Source organism: Dendrobates tinctorius, unplaced genomic scaffold, assembly GCF_039654945.1.
Source record: "Dendrobates tinctorius isolate UK_male_01 unplaced genomic scaffold, ASM3965494v1 ptg000020l, whole genome shotgun sequence".
NCBI lineage: Eukaryota > Metazoa > Chordata > Amphibia > Anura > Dendrobatidae > Dendrobates > Dendrobates tinctorius.
Genome location: NW_027361688.1, coordinates 47930969 through 47953781, shown reverse-complemented (window position 1 = coordinate 47953781; position 22813 = coordinate 47930969). Strand labels below are relative to the sequence as shown.

At 43.7% G+C, this 22813-nt stretch overlaps 1 long non-coding RNA gene across 1 annotated transcript in view; it reads left to right on the top strand.

Moving 5' to 3' along the window:
- The window catches only part of LOC141083171 (uncharacterized), a 373112-nt gene that overhangs the window by 346532 nt on the left and 3767 nt on the right, over window positions 1-22813 (top strand). Inside the window, exon 2 of the long non-coding RNA XR_012230663.1 lies at window positions 3433-3504. This is a non-coding gene — a long non-coding RNA (uncharacterized lncRNA). The remainder of the gene's footprint in view (window positions 1-3432; window positions 3505-22813) is intronic.

Genomic DNA, 22813 nt, shown 5'->3' with positions numbered 1-22813 from the left:
ACACTGTTGGGTTTCCTGCTAGAATACGCCTAGCACGAAACCCAACAGTGCCGTCAAGGACAACAGTCACTGCGGCACAATGTAGCAATACAATACTCAAAGCAGTCACTGTAGACCACGATGACACTGTTGGGTTTCCTGCTAGAATACGCCTAGCACGAAACCCAACAGTGCCGTCAAGGACAACAGTCACTGCGGCACAATACAGAGCAGGGAAATACTCACTAAACGCCTTTTTGGCGGATGCTGTGGCGCTGTCCCAGCCATCCATCAACGCTGCGGCCACCTCATTCCATAGCCGCCGTGTCACCACATTGTCCTTGTACAGCCGGTCACGGCTGTCCCACAACGGCGAACGCTCCTGGACCAGGCTGATGAGCTGCTCATTATCCAGGTAGACGTCTTCATCCCGTTGTGGAACCTAGACAAAACACATTCATTAGAATAATCAAATTTAAATTGACTAAAAAGTTACAAAAAAAGAAAAAAAAAAAAGAGTAAAAATAGAAGATAAAAAAAAAAAAAAAACATTACAAATCATTTGATACTTACATTACGTATCACCACCGGGACTTGGCTTCGCTGCTCCTGCTGTTCGCCCTCACTATTCCCGTCCGCAGATGATGATGACGATGTCTGAAAGTTGAAAAAAACGTAAGAGATTTGGAGAAGCAGCAGATATACTTACCAGATGCACGAAAATAATCACCTCACGGTCTGCTTGCGCCAATTCCTGCCGCGATGGGGAATACTCCGATTCTGAAGACATACTGCATGTAAAAATAATAAAAATCATTAGTACATACATAATTTAAAAGGACAGGCATATAATGTAATATACTCACATTCTTCGCTGATATAATGTGTTCTTGGTTGAATGTCTGCTCTTCAATCTGTCTAGTGTAGTAGTGGCAGAGTTTTGGCAGGCACCTCCTTTATATAGCCTTTTTTTTTTGGACTTTAGAAGATTCTAACTAGGATAAAAAGTGGACACCACCCAAAAAACGCTGCGCTAAAAAAGCGCATACCTGCGCATGCCAGTGCGCACGTATGCGCATCCATAGGCTATAATGGCCATTTTTAGCGCAAAACGTGCGCATACGTGCGCATGCGATTTTTTCAAGGGCCAAAAAATGCAACATGCAGCGTCTGGAAAATACCATCGCACAACCCAAAAAAACGCAGCGCATGAAAATCGCATACATGCGCTTACAAGTGCGCAGGTATGCGCACCCATGTTAAATATAGGGGAAAAATCGCATGCGCACGTATGCGTTTTTTTCCAGCGCTAAAAAACGCAAATGTGAAACCAGCCTAAGCTAGACACGTGACATGAACTGTCTCTCTATGCCTTGGAGGTCCTGGCCTGCCCTGCTGCTAGTATTTTGTGCGAAGGGGTTTTTAGTGCTGTCAGGGGTAATATAACCAATTGGTACATCCGCCTGCAAACTGAAAATTATAACCAGCTGACTCTTATCAAAATAACAAAGGCTGGATTGGGCCAGACTTCTGTATACCACCGGATGACAGCAGTGGAAAATAATCTCAAATCCAGTGTTTTTTTCTGGTCATGAACCTCTTCCCAACCAAACAAAAATACACACTTGAGGATTTCGCATCCCCTCCTCTTTTTTGGAAGTGGTTTATAGGCAAACTACTTGCACAGAGATGGCAGCAGAGTATAATTTCTTTTTTTATGCCAACAAATGACACAGACCCAACGGCAGGGTAGAATTACTTTTTAGGCACACTACTCGCAAAGTGAGAACTGCAGAGTATAATTATTTTTTAGGCACTCTACTCATACAGACACAGCGGTATAGTAAAATTAGTTTTTTAGGCGCAGCCATAACTCTTACAGACACAGCAGTAGAGTAAAATTATTTTTTAGGCCCGGACACAACTTCTACAGTCACAGCAGTAGAGTAAAACTTGTATTTTAAGCATAGCAAAAGCTCATACAGACACAAGGGTAGAGTAGACCAATTTTTTAGGCCTGGCCATTACTTTTACAGACACCGGGGAAGAGTATAATTATTTTTTTAATTACAGCCACAACTCACACAGACACAGCGGTATGGTAAAATTATTTATTAGGCCTGGCCACAACTTGTACAGACACAGCAGTAAAGTATTATTTTATTTTTAGGTCCACTACTCATACAGACAAGCCTGCAGAGTACACACAGGCATTTTGGCCCAGTACTCCCACAGGTGGGGGCACAGAGTATACACAGAGGCTTAAAGGCACAGTACTCCCACAGATCAGAGTGCAAAGTACAAACAGAGGCTTAAAGACACATACTGCCATAGGCTGGAGTGCAGAGCACACCCAGATGCTTAAAGGGACAATACTATCACAGTCAGTGGGGCAGAGTACACACAGAGGCTTAAAGGCACAGTAGTCCCACAGGCAGGGGTGCAGAGCACACACAGTGGGTTAAATGCACAGAACTCCCACAGATGGGTGAAAAGTAAACAGAGAGGCTTAAAGGCACAGTACTCCCACAGGCAAGGGTGCAGAGTACACATAGAGCCTTTTTGTCACAGTAGCCCCAGAGGTAGGGGTACAGAGTGCACATCGAAGCTTTTTGGCACTGTACTTCCACAGACACAGGTGCAAAGTATACAGAGGCCTTTTGACGCAGTACTTTAACAGATATGTGTGCAGAGTGCATGCAATAACTTAAAGGCACAGTACTCCCACAGATATGGGTGCAGAGTACACACAGCAACTTTTTGGCACAGTACTCCCAGTGAGACACATGCAGAGTACACACACTGAGGATTTTGGGCAGAGTGTGCACATAAGTTCTAATACTGTATTTCACTCCAGCTGCTTCCTATCCCTACACTAATCAAAGCAGAATTTGTCACGAACCTTAACAGTAATTCGGATATCCGGTAAAAAGTTTATGTTCAGGGTTCGATAACTGACACAAGGTGTCAGGTACAAACCCCAAACTTTACAGTATGGGTTTGCTTATATTTGCTCATGTGGGCTTACGTTTTAAAGAATGATTAATGGAGAAAACTTAGGATTCTTGTGTATCACCTCAAAGAGCATATTCAAAATCCTCTCAGACTGGACACACCAAAACCTGTGCAAATCGGTAGGAAGAGATTGTCAGCGGCCGAAAGATTCCGTTGACTTCCACAAAGACTGTTTATATTGTGGTAGACAAGATCATTCTGGAACAGGTTGTTCCAAACTGAATGCCAAACAGGGAAATTTCGGCCCCTAGGTGAGGAGGGAGGTATTACCCTGGGATTAACTTTGTTTTCATTAAAGATAAGTCACTTGTGCCTATATCTGTTTCCTTTTGTTCCTCTGTGTTCACAGGACAAGCATTCACTGATTTTAGAGCAACTGAGAATTTCATGTACTTCTCTCTTGTCAAAAGGCTGAAAATTCCCTTTGCTTTCTTGTAGGTGCATCTAAAGCTAATGTTCGCAAATGGCTCTGCATTTCCTGGTGGTCATATCCAATTCCAGACAGAGAAGGTAACTCTTCAGATTGCTGAACTACATGTTGAAGACATTTAGATTTTAAGTTTGATTCTTTCTGATGCACCTATGTTTTTGGGTTATTTCATGGTTACAGCTTCATGCTTCGGTCATTGAACAGATTACCCAATGGGGTCCATCTTGTTTTCGCAATTTTGCATCAAAGGTCTACCACAGTCACCTCTTCTGAAACTCTGATCTGCATCTACTGCCTTCAAATTGCCTCCTCCCTATCAGGACTTCATAGATGTCTTCTCCAAGCAGCGAGCCAAGATAGTACCTCCTCATTGGCCACATGACTGCTCCATTCCCCTTCTATCAGGCACAGAACAACCCCGGGGGGCAATTTTATCCTCTTTCTGTCCCAGAGACACAGGCAATTTTTGGCCTACTTTAAAGAGATCCTAGAGAAGGGATTAATCTGAAAATCTTCCAACCCAGCCAGTGCAATTTTCTTCATTGTTAGAAAGAAAGAAGGCTCACTGAGACCGTGCGTAGACTATGGGTGTGTAAATAAATGTCTCTAAAAGACCGTTTTTCATTGTCCTTCTTCTCTGAGTTATATGACAGGATTAAAGGTGCTACCATTGTGAAGGGTTAAAACTAAAATCAGAGCTTAAGTTTCATTTTCTCCATTCTCTGAAGGTTTCGTTTCTCCATTTTTGTTGCTGTAAGATACATTTTTGTAATTAGGATGAAAAAGTTCAGGCTGTCATGAAACCAGACTGTTTCCATCAGGTGCAAGATAAGGGAACCGGGGGTGTAGAATTCTGAAGAATATGCCATTATACTACTTTCTATGCTATTTGGATACGGACATATATGCAGTTTCCGGTTTTCTTGCAATATTACTGGCTTATAAAGTGAAATGATGCTATTGGTAGTTGAGAACTTTGCATAATTAAGCAAAATATTATAAAAGAAGTGACTAAAATAAAGGGGACTAGTGATCTGTCTCGATCCTCCCGTACAGAGACCCCCGTCTCCGTGTGGTCATTCCCAGTTGCTAGCAACGCCATGTGGATTAATTTGGAAATCACTGGATCAACCGTGAAGGGTTAATTTAGCCCTCCCTGAATAGCTACCTCGACATCATCTTCACTAAGTTAGACCAGCATGGCTCTTATAACCTAATCCGAGTCAAAAGGGCAATGAATGGAAGACAGCGTTCAGCACTCGTGATGGTCGCTATGATTCCGTTCAGGTTGTGCAATGCACTGGCTGTTTTCCAGTACATCGTGGAATGAGATCTTTCATAATGTACATGATGATCAATATGTCTTAGTTCATCTTATTGACATCTTAATCTTCAAAATACCAGAAGGACAAATGAAGACCCAGAAAGAAATGTGGTAAAAGAGGATAAATGTAAAGCAATTGAAAAAAAGTACCAAACATTATACAGTATTTATTTATGTATTTCTTTTTTGGCTTATTTTAGTGTTGCTGCCAGTATCTGCATTGATGTGTTGAAGAGAATCACCTCTGCCCTATAATAGTCAGGAATTTTTAATTGTTATATCTTATATAGCAATTGACAATCACTACTCTTAAAGAACAACAATGGAAATTATAACCATACTTGGAGACTGCATTTTTCATGGCAAATCTTGATCTACTAATGTTTCAATGCATGTCCTTCAGAAAGAATGAGATGACGAGTGAAGAGCCCAATGGGACATGCAAAAAATATATTATGTAGGTGGAAGAAAAAATATTCTCTTTTACAATTGTACTCATCACAAAAAGAAGAATAAACGAGCAGATTGCGTGAACAATATCGTGTCCTATAGTGAATGGCTTCATATTTTATGTATTATGATAGTTTGATCATAGTAAAGCAATGTAGCTGAATGCTTTAAAGCATATATCACATAGATTTCAATATATCACATGTATTGTATATGCAGGCACAAAGTCATCTTTCAGTTTTAGACAATAAAGCGTATATATATATATATATATATATATATATATATATGCTGTACATATATGTATATATATATTGTAGGGATTCGCTCTGGTAGGCAATAGCCGGGCAGCAGTAACGAGGCAACACACAGGCATAAAGTCCAATTCCAGTGGTTTTAATGTCACTCAGTAACTAGCAGCGTAACAAAACATAAGGAAAACCAAACACATACTCCAGCTTGGAGATCCACTGGTCCCAGACTCATCCCTTGCACGGGACGGGCGTAACTAAGCGGCTGCCAGGTCCTGCGGCATCCGCCAGGTGCCATTCCCGGGGTTCTTCCGAGTCTTGCTGCTATAGTCCTGCAGCACGGGAATCCTATATACAAGTTTCAGGCTGAGTCCACACAAGTTCCTGTAGCTTCCAGAAACACACTCACATTGTGGTAATTACCAACCTCAATTAGATAGGGCCTAACCCCTCCCACCAGTGAGTTAGACACCACATGGGCTGATCACATTACCCTGACATCATCGCAGGTCCCGTCTTTAGGGAAAAACCCGGTCAAACATTAATCTGCTGGGAGAAACATATCTTCCATCTAGTAAAACCCCCCTTACTGTACCACTATATATATATATATATATATATATATATATATATATATACTAGCTGAAGAGCCCGGCACTGCCTGGGCATAGTAACTAACTGTTGTTAGTTATAGCAAATTATAATTATCCTCCATCCCATAGTCCCGTGCCCATATACCCATCACACATCCTCCATCCCATAGGCCCGTGCCCATATACCCATCATACATATCCTCCATCCCATAGTCGAGTGCCCATATACCCATCACACATCCTCCTTCCCATAGTCCCGTGCCCATATACCCGTCATACATATCGTCCATCCCATAGTCCCGTGCCCATATACCCGTCATACATATCCTCCATCCCATAGTCCAGTGCCCATATACCCATCACACATCCTCCAACCCATAGTCCTGTGCCCATATACCCATCATACATATTCACCATCCCATAGGCCCGTGCCCATATACCCATCATACATATCCTCCATCCCATAGTCCAGTGCCCATATACCCATCACACATCCTCCATTCCATAGTCAACCATTATGACATCATAATGAGGGGCGGGGCTTGATACGCACACACTGTTTCCCCAGTATGTAGATAGGGGCATTATGACATCATAATGAGGGGTGGGGCTTGACGCGCACACACTTTTTTCCCCAGTATGTAGATAGGGGCTAAATTGTTTGGTGAATTGGAACACGCAGGGTTAAAATTTCGCCTCACAACATAGCTTAGGACGCTCTCGGGGTCCAGACGTGCGACTGTGCAAAATTTTGTGGCTGTAGCTGCGACGGTGCGGATGCCTATCCCGGACATACACACATACACACATACACACACATACATACATACATACACACTTTGAGCTTTATATTTTAGATATATTAATATATATATATACTAGCTGAAGAGCCCGGCGCTGTGCGGGCATAGTAACTAACTGTGGTTAGTTATAGCAAATTATGATTATCCTCCATCCCATAGTCCTGTGCCCATATACCCATCATACATATCCACGATCCCATAGTCCCGTGCCCATATGCCCATCATACATATCCACGATCCCAAAGTCGAGTGCCCATATACCCATCACACATCCTCCATCCCATAGTCTCATGCCCATATACCCATCACACATCCTCCATCCCATAATCCCATGCCCATATACCCATCATACATATTCGCCATCCCATAGTCCCTTGCCCATATACCCATCATACACATCCTCCATCCCATAATCCAGTGCCCATATACCCATCACACATTCTCCATCCCATAGTCCCATGCCCATATACCCATCATACATATCCTCCATCCCATAGTCCCGTGCCCATATACCCATCATACATATCCGCCATCCCATAGTCCCGTGCCCATATACCCATCATACATATCCGCCATCCCATAGTCCATTGCCCATATACCCATCACACATCCTCCATCCCATAGTCAACCATTATGACATCATAATGAGCGGCGGGGCTTGCAACCTATGATGACATCAGCGTCGCCATGGCAACCATTGTGACATCATAATGAGGGGCGGGGCTTGACGCACACACACTTTTTCCCCAGTATGTAGATAGGGGCAAAATTGTTTGATGAATTGGAATGCGTGGGGTTAAAATTTCGCCTCACAACATAGCTTAGGATGCTCTTGGGGTCCAGACGTGCGACTGTGCCAAATTTTGTGGCTGTATCTGCGACGATGCGGATGCCTATCCCAGACATACACACACACACACACATACACACATACATATACATACACACTTTGAGCTTTATATATTATATATATATATATATGTATATATATATATATATATATATATATACTAGCTGAAGATCCCTAATATCCCACATCATCCTGTCAGCCAGAGCCACCGGACAACTACCATTAATATCCCACGTCATCCCATCAGCCAGAGCCACCGGACTACTACCATTAATATCCCACATCGTCCCGTCAGCCAGAGCCACCGGACTACTACCTCTAATATCCCACATCATCCCATCAACCTGGGGTCAGAACCAGAGCGCTGAGTGGAACAGTCCTAACTTCCATATCGGGGATCCCTTTAAAAGAGGCCTGGCGTCAGAATCAGAGCGCTGAGGGATTTACCCTAACTTCCATACCAGAGATCACTTTAAGAGAGGCCTGGGGTCAGTATCAAAGCGCATAGTGGATTTGCCCTCACTTCCATACCAATGATCCCTTTAATAGGGGCCTTAGGTCAGAACCAGAGCGCTGAGTGGATTTGCCCTGACTTGCATACCAGTGATCCCTTTAATAGAACCATGGGGTCAGAATCAAAGCACTGAGTGATTTGCCCTGACTTCCATGCAGGAGATCCCTTTAAGAGAGCCTGGGGTCAGTACCAAAGTGCAGAGTGGATTTGCCCTAACTTCCATAGCAATGATCCCTTTAAGAGACCCTGGGGTCAGAACCACAGAGCTGAGTGGAACGGTCCTAACTTCGATACCGGGGATCCTTTTAAGAGAGGCCTGGGGACAAAACCAAAGCGCTGGATGCATTTACTCTGACTTCCATACCAATGATCCCTTTAAGAGGGAAGATGTGCCTATAGGATAGAGGATGTGTTATGTGTATAGGGGCATGCGAGGGGGGATTTATTTCTGTCATGTGCTCTCTTCTCCTTTTTGGGGGGCAGACAATGTCTGGGAGCTTATGTTGCCAGGGATGCTATATTTCTCCCACCATGTCAGTGTCTGCTGAGGTGTTGTCAAGTGGGAAAACTGTTGGTCATAGCAACCAATCACAGCACAGCTTCTTTTGAACAGCTCTGATGAAATGAAAAATGCTTTGTGATTGTTTTGTGATACACACATACATACATTCAGTTTTATATATAGGTATATTTTTGAGTAAAATGTAAATTGTTCTTTTAGTCTACAAACTTCTGACAACATGTCTGCAAATTTCCAAGCAATACATTTTTTTTTTTTTCCTGCAATGGAGAAATGGTCAAAATTTAAAAACAAACAAACAAACAAACAGTGCTATCAGACCTCAAATAATGCAAAGAAAACAAGTTCATAATCATTTAGAAACAACAATACTAATGCTTTAACTCAGGAAGAGTTCAGAAATCAATATTTTGTGGAATAACCATGATTTTTAATCACAGGTTTCATGCGACTTGGCATGCTTTCCTCCAGTCTTTCACACTGCTTCTGGTGCAAAAATGAAAGCAGTTCTTCTTTGGTTGATGGCTTATGACTATCCATCATCCTCTTGATTACAATACAGAGGTTTTCAATGGGGTTCAGGTATGGAGAATCTGCTGCCAATGACAGAATTTTGATGTGGTGGTCTCTTATTTTTTACCTGAGCTGTATGTATATATATATATATATATATATATCCGGCTAAGCTTCACTCTGTCCGAAGCCTTTATAGACAGCGCAAGCGCGACGCGCCTGTGCAGTCTGGCTCCAGACAGAATGAGGCAGCACGGTGAGGAGTGTGTATGGCGTCTGAGATGGCGGTATGCATACACACTGCATACCACTGTGTCCGGCGCCATTCTTACATACTTACCTGACCAGGAGGAGCGTTGCGGTGGAGCTTCTCTTCGGACGGAGACCGGGGTGGGAGTCCGGTCGGAATCGCGCATGCGCATAGCGCGATCCGGCACCATTTTTCTGACCACACATGCGCAGTGTGTCTTCAGCAATATGGCGCCGGACAGCGCTATGGGCATTCGCATACTCCGGCGCCAGACTCCTCCCCCGGCCTCCAGCAGAGCGTGGTGACAGCGCTGGAGCACAAGAAAGAAGGGTGAGTATAAATGTTTTTTTTTTTGGTATGTGTGTAGTTTTAATAGGAGTGAGTGGACCATGCATACCAGGATAGGCGAGGTGAGAGGACCATGCATACCAGGATATGGGAGGTGAGAGGACCATGCTTACCAGGATTGGGGGATGAGGGGTATCATGCATGCCAAGGTTGGGGGAGGACAGGACCATGCATACCAGGATTGGGGGATGAGGGGTACCATGCATACCAGGATAGGGGGGTGAGGGGTACCATGCATTCCAAGATTGGGGGATGAGGAGTACCATGAATACCAGGATAGGAGGGGTGAGAGGACCATACATACCAGGATTGGGGGATGCGGGAGTACCATGCATACCAGGATTGGGGGATGAGGGGTACCATGCATACCAGGATAGGGGGGTGAGGGGTACCATGTATACCAGGATTCGGGGATGAGGGATACCATGCATACCAGGATAGGGGGGTGAGGGGTACCATGCATTCCAAGATTGGGGGATGAGGAGTACCATGAATACCAGGATAGGAGGGGTGAGAGGACCATACATACCAGGATTGGGGGATGCGGGAGTACCATGCATACCAGGATTGGGGGATGAGGGGTACCATGCATACCAGGATAGGGGGGTGAGGGGTACCATGCATACCAGGATTGGGGGATGAGGGATACCATGCATACCAGGATAGGGGGGTGAAGGCTACCATGCATACCAGGGTAGGGGGGTGAGAGGACCATACATACCAGGATTGGGCGATGAGGGGTACCATGCATACCAGAATTAGGGGATGAGGGTTACCATGCATACCAGGATAGGGGGTGAGGGGACCATACATACCAGGATTGGGGGATGAGGGGTACCATGCATACCAGGATTGGGGGATGAGGGGTACCATGCATACCAGGATAGGGGGATGAGAGGACCATACATACCAGGATTGGTGGATGAGGGGTACCATGCATACCAGGATTAGGGGATGAGGGGTACCATGCATACCAGGATTGGGGGATGAGGGGTACCATGCATACCAGGATAGGGAGGTGAGAGGACCATACATACCAGGATAGGGATGAGGGGTACCATGCATACCATGACTAGGGGATGAGGGGTACCATGCATACCAGGATTGGGGGATGAGGGGTACCATGCATACCAGGATTGGGGGATGAAAGGTACCATGCATACCAGGCTAGGGGGGATGGGACCATGCATACCAGGATAGGGGGGGAGAAGACCATACATACCAGGATAGGGATGAGGGGAACCATGCATACCAGGATTAGGGGATGAGGGATGCCATGCATACCAGGATTGGGGGATGAGGGGTACCATGCATACCAGGATAGGGGGGGAGGGGACCATGCATACCAGGATAGGGATGAGGGAGTACCATGCATACCAGGATTGGAGGGTGAGAGGACCATGCATACCAGGATTTTGGGGATGAGGGGTACCATGCATACCAGGATTGGGGGATGATAGGACTATGCATACCAGGATAGGGAGTGAGGGGTCCATACATAACAGGATAGGGGGTGAGGGGGTCATGCATACCAGGATAGGGGATGAGGGGTACCATGCATACCAGGATAGGGGGTGAGGGGACCATGCATACCAGGATGAAGAATGGGGTGCCATGCATACCAGTATTGGGGGGGTGAGGGTACCATGGATACCAGGATGGGAATGAGGGGTGGCATGCGTACCAGGATAGGTGGGTGGTAGCACATACCAGGATGGGAGACCATATACCAATTAAAATGCTCACCACCTGGGCGTAGAACGGGTTCATAGCTAGTGTAAGTATGTCCGGGATTGGCATCCGCACTGTCGCAGCTACAGCCACAAAATTTGGGACAGTCACACGTCTGGACCCTATGAGCGTCATAGGCTATGTTGTGAGACGAAATTTTAACCCCGCACGTTCCAATTCACCAAACAATTTTGCCCCTATCTACATAATGGGGAAAAAGTGAAAGGAAAAGTGTTGGAGGCAAATTGACATCTGCCAGATGTGAACAAGGGGGACTTAAAGAATGAGAGCGATGGCGCCAAACAGTATATGCCGTAAAGTTGCTAAGGTGGGGCCCTGACATGGGATACTCACCACACACGTGGATATGAACACACACACAAAATGCGCCACACACTACCACATGCTTCAACACATACACCAACCTCACCACATAAGGCTGTGTGCACACGATGCAGATATGCAGCGTTTCCGCAGCGGATTTTACCACGCAGAAACGTTGCATATCCGCATTGTGATGTACAGTACCTTTAAAATGAATGGAAAAAAAAAAACGCTGTGCAGACACTGCGGATTTTTCCGCGCGGTTTTCCTGCGGTACAAAATCCGCAGCATGTTACTTCTTTTGTGCGGTTTTCTATCTCCCCTGTCTCCAAATCCGCAGGGGGAAAACCGCAATGGAAAACCGCACAAAAACCGCATGAAAACCGCGTGAAAAATGGAAGAAATCCGCAGGAAAAATGCAGGTCATTTGACCTGCGGTTTTCTTCCATTCTGCACGGAAAAATCCGCAGGGCTTAAAACTCCGTCTGCACTCAGCCTAAAAGTCGAAACACAAAAGTCGCCACTCAAAACTCGCCACGCTGTCCCAGAGCTGTTTAAAAGATGAAAAATGAGCTGTGATTGGTTGCTATCAGCAACAGTTTTCTTTGTAGACAGTTGTAGTAACTGAGGCCTATTATTCTTATCATTTCTATGGTGTTATCTTCCTTCTGTAAGGCTGGAAATAACACAATTTATTACCGTGATGACACAGACCACCCTCTGACACAGACTGCAGGGGGAGCCCAGTATCACACAGGATAGGATTAGATACACGACTCAGCAGTCAGTATCACACAGGATAGGATTAGATACACGGTTTAGCAGTCAGTATCACACAGGAGAGGATTAGACACATGGCTCAGCAGGCAATATCACATAGGATAGGATTAGATACATGGCTCAGCAGTCAGTATCATATAGGATAGGAATAGATACACAGCTCAGCAGACAGTATCACACAGGATAGGATTAGATACACAGCTCAGCAGTGAGTATCACACAGGATAGGATTAGATGCACAGCTCAGCAGTCAGTATCACACAGGATAGGATTAGACACATGGCTCAGCAGGCAATATCACACAGGATAGGATTAGATACACTGCTCAGCAGGCAGTATCACACAGGATAGGATTAGATACACAGCTCAGCAGTCAGTATCACACAGGATAGGATTAGATACACAGGTCAGCAGTCAGTATCACACAGGATAGGAATAGATACACGGCTCAGCAGACAGTATCACACAGAATAGGATTAGATACGCAGCTCAGCACACAGTATCACACAGAATAGTATTAGATACACGGCTCAGCAGTCAGTATCACACAGGATAGGATTAGATGCACGGTTTTTATGTGCAATATAATCATTATAATTTGTTATAACTAACCACAGTTGGTTACTATGCCCAGGCAATGCCGGGCTCTTCAGCTAGTATATATATACAGTGCTGTGAAAATAATTGGGACAGTGCATTTTTTTAAGTAAAATTGTAAGTTGGTTTCCAGTCAGTGATTCAAACCAGATTTACCTGCTTTGAACAGGTGTGAGTGCCGGTTCAAAGCAGTTAAATTGTACATAATTTCACACAAACCCCCCAAAATGGACCATACAAAATTGTTGCCATCTTTCCAAAATTGTGGGTAAACAACATTGTTTCAAGCATGTGATGCTTGTTCAAACTCACCTGTGGCAAGTAACAGGTGTGGGCAATATGAAAATTATACCTGAAACCAGATAAAAAGGGGAGAAGTTTACTCAATCTTTGCATTGTGTGTTTGTGTGTGCCACACTAAGCATGGAGAACAGAAAGAGGAGAAGAGAACTGTCTGAGGACTTGAGAACCAAAATTGTTGACCAATATCAACACTCTAAAGTTTACAAATCCATCTCCAGAGATCTTGATATTCCTTTATCAATGCTATGAAATATGATCAACCTGGACATGGATGTCAGAGAAAAATTAATGAAAGGTTGCAACACAGGATAATCTGGATGGTAGATAAATAGCCCTAATCAAGTTTCACAGAAATTCAAGCTGTACTGCATTCTCAGGGTGCGCCAGTGCCAGCATGAACTATCCATCGACATTTGAATGAAATAAAATGCTATGACAATCCCCGGAAGACCCCACTGCTGACACAGAGACATTAAAAGCTAGACTGCAGTTTCTCAAAATGTACAGTACTTGAGGAAGCCAAAATCCTACTGAGAAAGCATCTTGTGGACAGATGAGACCAATATAGAACTTTTTGGTAAAGGACATCATTCTGCTTACCAAAAACAAAATGAGGACTACAAAGAAAAGAACACAGTACCTACAGTCAAATATGGTGGAAGTTCAAAGCTGTTTTGGCCTTGTTTTGCTGTCTCTGGCACTGGGGGTCTTGATTGTGCAAAACAGCAGGAAATCAGCCATACTCACATTGAAAATTTTTAAAATGATTGCTTTAATTTATTTATACAGTACAAGATTTCACCAAAGTGCTGGGTAGAAGAATATGGAGTGACAAGTCATATTTTGACTTGTCCCGGGTCTTTTTGAAACATTGCTTTAATCTCAAGGGTAGGGTTTACTGGTGTGTCGGATGTACTGTTGTACTAGATTTATCAAATTTTACATCTAGTATTTTGTATGACCTCCATGACTTTTAAGGACAGCACCAAGTCTTCTAGGAATGTAATGAACAAGTTGGTGACATATTGCAACAATAATTTTTTTCAATTCTTTAAGCATGACCTCTTTTATTACAGTACCGCTGCTGCACGACCAGGATCCATTGGCCGGAAAGCACAAGCAAGAAACAGCAGGCAGTGGTTGAAGTCCTTGCAAACTAAAGGGCATGTCACACTAAGAGATATCGCTAGCAATATCGCTATAACTTGTGACGTTATAGCGATATCGCTAGCGATATCTGTGTGTGTGATACTTACCTACGACCGGCTCCCCCGCTGGTTATCGCTGATCGCGCGAGAACGTTCAGGACTGTTTCTCGTCGTCAGCTTCCTGCAGCGCTTCCTGCTGTGAAGACGAGTAACGCGTGGAGCCGGGCGGGAGGACGCAGGATCGCCTGGTGTGACAGGTAAGTAGCGATCCCCGTCCCCAGCGATGTCGCTAGTGAGATCTGCCTATGTGGCAGCTCACTAGCGACCACTAAGCGATGTATCAGCAATCCTGACCGCGTCATATCGCTGGTCGGGATCGCTGGTACATCGCTAATTGTGACAGTACCTTAACAACAATACAGAAAGGAGGGTGAACAATCTGGGTAAGATAGTTCTCAGAACAATGAACTGGAAATTGACCTAAACAGTTAAACATAATACTCAAACAATGAGTGAATGTTCCATGAGGCTTTAAGTCAGTCTGCCATCTTAGTAAAGGATTAAAGGGTCATTGCCAAACACAACACCAGCCTTCAGTGGTAAAGAATGAAAATGCAGCACAGTTGTCAAAGGGAACAATAGCAGCCACCAGTAGTCAGTTCACAGAAGGGCAACAGGAGTCCTACACATTTAGAGCCTAAATTTTGGATGGAGAGTGATGCTCAATTTGTCTTTCCAGAACTGCCCATAAGTTCTTGATTGGGCACAAATCTAGAAGAGATACTTGGTCACAGAATCACTTTTACCCTGTTTTTCTTCAGAAATGAAAACTTTGCCTTAGATGTGAGTTTTGGAATTTTGGAAAAATGCATGTCTAACAAGGGCACAGAGTGATAATAGCATCACTCTTTCAGCAAAGCGCATAACCGCATATGGCGACTTCAGTTTTACCTTCTCCTCGATACCTCGCCGCCTCCTATCATCCCCTCTTTCCCTTCTCCTGAGAATAAGACACGGTACAATTTAAATTCTTTGGATAATTTTGGCCACAGCGGCCAATTTTATTAACAAACATTAACAATAAACATTAAATAATTCAAAATTATTAGGGGAGGGTTCTTGGAGCTAGAAAGATCTGGCTATAAACTTATTTCCACCATGTTACCCCCAGCCGTCCAGGAGAGCTCGAGGGCACCGTAACTCCCCTTCTGGGAGACCAACCACCATAGCTCCCGAGGTAAAACCCCGTCCAGAGCCCACACCCAAAAGCCAGATCCCCCATACCATTTTAAACTGTCGGGAATGTTACTTCCGAATCCTTCCCCGACCAATCACCGTCAACTCCAAGAACCCCACCCCCCGCCCCACAGCCACTGTGACAACAGCAACAACAACGCCTCGTATAGACCCTGACAAGAATCTATATACCGATCACCTTTTTTTTTTTTTTTTTTGTTTTTTTTTTTTTTTAAAACGTAATCCCCTAGCAGCCCCCAACATGCTACCCAAAACAGGGAGGGTGGGTGGGACTTCTCTCCTCTGCTCCTGGCTGGTGAGTGTGGTTTTTCCCGCACTTTTTCCCTAATACAGGCTGCCCCCACCTTAAACCCCTCCCCCGGCCCCCGTCCCGGCCAACCATTTCAAACTGGCACAACACCAGTTCTAAAACTTCCCGCCCATAGCAGTCATGGGGGGCTTCCCCTAGGCTGTGCCCTTCCCCAGCCCCCTTCTTTACATCTGTAGCTCCCCAACTCCAACAGCACTCATGCAACCCCACATAAGGACACTACCATGCTTCACTGTAAGCAACATGCTATTTTCTTTGCACTCCTCCCCTTTGCAACGCCATACAGTTTTATAGCCATCCGTTCCAAAAACATTTACCTTGTCTCATGAGTTCAGATTATAGAGTCTCACTCTTCATATTTTTTTAGCATGAGCCCTGGAAATTTGCAGGCTGGTTATTTTGTGCATGGGCTTTAGGAGAGACTTCATTCGTAAAAGACAACCATACATGCCATTTCTCATTCCTCTGCATTGTACGTCATTTTGTATCATGGTAAACTCTCACAGTGGGTTGGCTTTCTACTTCTTTAGCTAGCTGCAGTAAACATGCATGTTGATTTTCTTCAAACCTTCTCATCAGAACACACTTTTGTTTAGATGTTAACTTCTGCCAACCTGGACATGTCTGTGAGATGGTTGCAGTTTCATCTTTGATACAATTTTTGATATCTTTTTTTAGAATTCTGATTGATTAGTAAATCTTTGCTGATCCTCTTGTATTCCTCACCTTTCTTATGTAAAGAAATTGTTTTCTTTCTTAGGTGACATTTCTCTTCCATGTGGTGCCACTGGGGAAATGTTTTCTTTGTTAAGTAATGCCTTTTTATAGCAAACTGTCTGCTGGCCATCTGTTTAATAACCAATTAGACTTACCTATTGGTGAATTCTATTTGATTAGAATTTTTAGTCTAAACTTTAGTTTTGCTGCTAAAACTTTGATTAGGGTGGTCTTATTTTTGTAATATAGAACTCACTTTTGTAACATTTTGTGACATGTACAAATTTTGTAACATACTTATTCTTGTAACATATAACTGAGCACATCCAGCTGCTGCTGACACCAGGAACAACTGATCAGCCTGGGGGCTGGGTGTTGCACCACCACTGATCAGATATTGATTACCTATCCAAAGGATAAGTAATCAAGATTACTGTCCTTGTTAGTATCTTTAATCTCTTGCTGACTTGTAACAGCATCACAACAAAGATAGAGCCTAGAAGCAGTGCAACTCAACATTAAAGCAAGTGACATAGGAGAGTCCAGTCTGGCAGGGAAATGCAGTGGCATCCAATGAAAAAAACTGTGAAAGTCACAAATATGCAGAAAGTGAGAGTATTCTGGTAACATGAGCTTGCAAATACTGTTACAACTACATTTACAGAACTTAAATTCTATTTTTAGGGAGATACGTAATGAGTCTATAGCAAGTTAACAACTTAACAACTTTTCACTGGATAGCTAGTGTTTGCTGATCACTGAAGATTCCACTGACAAGACCTTCCTGATCCTGAGAACAGGGCAGAAATTTGCGCACCCTAACATTTATTAATTAAAGGACTGCTGTAGATTACTAAGAAACCAGCTTTCTCCAGAAGTTATATTGACAATGAATCGAGTATGCATGTGCTTGAACAAAAGAAAATTGGTGTCACACTTTTATTCCACTCTAATGACTGACAATAAAATATTTAAAATCAAAGTAAAATTGGAGTTTACAGTAAAAAATGTTGAGAAGCATTTTTTCCAGTATCATGACTTGCACATGAGGCAAAATTTAAAATTGAAGGAAGCAAGAACTGGAGAAATTGTGACTGCTGGAAATGTGCCCAATTAACAATTGGGCCTGAGGGTGGGTGGCAATGAACTTTCTTTTTCTTTTCAAGGAGTGGGGCAGGGACAGCTGAATGCTGAGTTGGTACAAAGATTTGAAAGTGCCTGATGATGGTGCCTCATAATGTGCAGGGACCGGTGCATGTCCAGAGGTATCTGTGCCAGTGTTATGAACAGGGGATTGGCAAGCACATAGCACAGGAGAAGAGGCAGTGATATCACCCTCTGGCACCAATTGAAGACCCAGGCATTCGGCCCACTTAGTCAGATGCTTAGATGACATGTGCTCATGCTGGTGGTGGTTAGGCCAGTGCTGATCTTGGTATGGCACAGATTGCAAAGTACCAGACAGGGAAACACCTAACTCTTTGAAGGAGAAATTCACTAGTGTTGGTGATCTGCGAAACAGTTGTTCTCCTTCTCTCTCTAGTGTGAGTCAGTGACTTTGTGTCCTAGTTCAGGATCACTGGTCTCCTGGGACTCAACATGGTGGGGGGGATCAGGGTGAGTATTAAGTGATCCAGACTCTTGGCTGGTGAGATTGGACCATATGGAAGACTGGGTCATGCTGGCAAGAATGCTGTAAGCATTATCTGCTATCAAAATATTTTACTAAAAAAATGTGGTCACCTGTAGCAGGCAAAGTGTTTTTTTTATTTCAAACCACCCAAATTTCACGCAAAGCAGGTTAAACTGTATAGATGACCATAGTAAAATTTTGGAACCAAAAAACTTTATTTATAGCAGGCCAAGCGTTTTTTAAAGTTTCAAACCACCATAATTTCACACAAAGCAGGTTAAACTGTATGAATGATAGCAGTCAATTTTTGGAACAAAAAAATTTGGTCACCAGTCACGGGCCAAGCTGTTTTTTCACATTTCATACCACCGTAATTTCACACAAAGCAGTTTAAATTGTAGGAATGACAATAGTCAATTTTTGGATCAAAAAAATGTGGTCACCTGTAGCAGACCAAGCAGGCTTCTTTAAATTTCAAACCACGGTAATTTCACACAAAGCAAGTTTAACTGTATGGTTGATAATACAGTCAATCCCCCCCCCCAACAAAAAAACGTGTGGCCACCTGCCCCAGCTCTATATTTAGCAACTGACTGCAAAGCTCTAAGCCCTGCTTAGAGGCTGTGTTCAGCCACTCTCCCTACTCCAGCTGTCCCCAGACTAAATGTAGACTGTAACGCCTAGTAACAGCAAAGCACAAGATTAGCCCTTAAAAGGATTTTTAGCATGATGGATCAGCAAACTATCATCACTAGAGGACTTCGATTCCTAAAATTGTGCACAACTACTCTCTCCCTCCAATAAGAACTGTCCCTGACGCTGCGCAATGGCATCACTGTGCCGAGCGTGGTGGTACAAGTCCTTTTATAACCTCTGATGAGGTAATGCTGCCAGCCAATCACAGTAATGCCACTACCAAGATGGCTATGGCATTACAGTGACTGGCAGGCAATCTCTACATGTTTATTGGCTGTGTAGCAGGTAGCAGGCGCCAAACATGTAGGGTCGGGATTCGAACATTCAGTTCGAGCACCAGACAATGTTCGGCCAGTGCCGAGCACATCCAAGCACCCAAACAGTTGAATGATAGAGTATCACTGAGCCCATTTGCTCATCACTAATAGTGTTATTTTTTATACATAATGTTTTAATGTTTCATATATATATATATATATATATGTACAGTATATATATATTGATCTAAATGATTGATATTTTTATGATCCAAATAAAATTCATTCATTTCGGTAGCATGTGGAATCTACCATGATGACATTCAGAAGGGACATGAAAAATGATATGCTAAGATTATTATAATGGATGGATTCCTAAAGTTTAATGCACTTAGGAACCCATGAGTTTTTCTGGTTCTAGTTAGCACATTTCTTTTCTCATCTCAGCAAAGCATTTATCTTTGTCAATTAGATTGTTGATACCTTCCTGTATTTTCTTAATAAAACCTACCTCGCAGTCCTCCCTTCATACATCAGCTGGCATGATTCCATTATCTGCAGGGCAAGAGAGGGTTGCATGTGAAAGAAAGGATAATCCACTACAAGGTGTTTAGTCTGTGTTTCTTTCCTTTTCTTATAAAGGATGCAACTATTGTAAACTGCTTGTTTGCCTCTACCAAACCACTACAGATAAAGTGCCACCAGGTATCCAGAAAACCCGGTATCAAAAAGGGGCCCATGGGGATTGCTTATTTCACATGATTGTAGTTGATTGAATCCTCCATTGATGTGACAAATCAATGAGGCTGCCATGACTTTATTGGTGATGTCGCAACCTCAAATGATCTGTTGCACACCGCTGCATGTCACAATATTTATATGTCTTCATAATGAGGTCTACCAGAAAGTAGTGGAATTTTAGGTTGCTATGGTCTAAAAAGGCTGTCAAAGGCATGACCCAGATGAAACAAAATTTAGATCTGTACAGTCTGCTTTCAACAGGAGTGAATTCCAAATTTATAGTAGGATGCCAGTGGTGTACTACACTTTGGACAATTTTTACTGTAGCAAACCATCATAACAATGGTCGAGTCAAGATAATGTGTGCTATAGAAGTTTCTACAATGTGAGACTTCAGCTGCAAGTATGAACTAGACAATGGTAAGAGAATGGTAAGGGCATGCTCAGAGTTCTTTTCTTACAGGGAAGTAGGTCACTGACCTCTAAAGTCAATACAGGTGTCACGAGTGGTTCATGTCATCCTGGGAGATCTGGGGTTAGAAGATCACTACATATTGTGAATCGTAGATCTTCCATTTAGCCTGTGTGTTTGTGATTCATGTTAAAATGATTGGGTTTGGTGTTTTGTATGTTAGTTGCTTTAGTTATCCCTGTGTGTCTTATGTGTTTATACACTAGCATATCTGTCTCAGGCTCTCTAGTGAGAGGGAGTGGACGGCTTAGGGAATAACAGAAGAACAATAAGGCTGGTGGCCAAAAACATCCTCACCTTCAGATGTACCTTTGGGAGCAGGAATGGGTTAGGGACCCTGTCCTCGGGATGGTTCAGACCCTTTTCCTAAATCAGTCACAGCATGAGAGCAGGAGTAATGGACTAATGAAGGCCCCATCAGAGGCAGGACACACAGTGACTGAATGGTCATTTCTAGTTGAAATAGTTGTCCTTTCCATTTTCTCCTCCATCCCATCCATATCCTCATGACTTCTTCCAGCTATATCTTGCTCCTCCAAGTTTTATTGCTTTAGCATCTTCAGCTGTTCACTCTCCACATTCTTATACTGTGTCCCATGTAAATAATAACTTCAAACATTGGCCCCAGAAATTAATAATACACTTTACTAGAGATGAGTGACTTTGCCTTTTTTAGGGTTGAGTCGGGAAAAGTCAAAGGTCTGACTGAAACACGAAACCCAAGTTTTTTAAAGTGCGCGGAAACTCTCTCTCCCCCCAGACGCTGCACATGTCATCTCATTGCCCACAGTGTACGTCCTTGCTCATTCGCTGAAAAAAAGTCACGTGCAGGCATTTTGGGAAATCTGACTTTGGCGCTCGGGTCGACGACCGCATGGCTGGCTTCACGCTGTGGTCAGGTTTCGGTCGGCGAAACCCGACTTTGCCATAAGGCGAAAAATTATGAATCTGGCCGACCTGTTTCGCTCAACTCTACACTTTACCCCTTGAAACAAATTGCAATGAACCCTCTACCCCTTAAAACTATTTACAGTGCCGTATTAAATATATTTAAAAAAAACTAAGATTGATTGTAATTAACATTGTGTCCCTGACGTACATTATGATATACTGTACCCCTAAAGATAAATTATAATAAACTGTGCCTCTAGAAGCAAATTTTAATATAAGGTTCTACAGGAATGTATATAGCATACACTGAAACTCCAGACCCAACAATTAATAATAATATACATTATTAACCCAGCTATTAATTATAATATACACTGTTCCTCTTCACACACAAATGCTTAACCCGTTCCCGACCATTGACACAGTGTATGCGTCATGAAAGTCGGTATCAATCCGACCAATGACCCATATGCTGTGTCATGAATTGATAGCCCCCCTGCAGGTCGGGTAACCAGGGTCAATGAAAACTCACCCAACCTGGAGATACAGGGGGCTTTGTGCGTCACCCCAGGAGGGGTGGCTTTGCCCCACGTGGCTACGATCACTCTGATTCGCTGTTAAAAGTGAAACAGCCAATCAGAGCAATTGTAATATTTCACCAATTAAATTTGGTAAAATATCACAATCCAGCCACGGCTGGAGACCAAGATCTGAACCACCCCCACGACTGACGGGGGCGATCTGCCCCCGCCACCGACTAACGGTTGTCACCATCTGCTTCCCCTCACCTTCCCTCCGCTCCACCCGCCTTCCGATCCCCTCCCCTTCCCCCAGTACCTCCTGTCTCCCTCCCGGTGTCCCTCCCGGATTCTTCATGGGTGCCGCCGTCTTCCAAAATGGCGGGTGCATGCGCAGTGCACCTGCCGAATCTGCCGGGCGGCATTTATGCATTTTGATCACTGTTTGCTTAATAATCTGGGTGTATATGTAAGCAGATAGACTGGACCTCGAATACCTGCATACCAGGTCCGGGACTAGAAGGGCTGCATTCTCTGTTCCCGGGGGAAGCCTGAATGGGGCGGACCTCCCTCTGTTACATGAGAGAAGCCTGAGAGA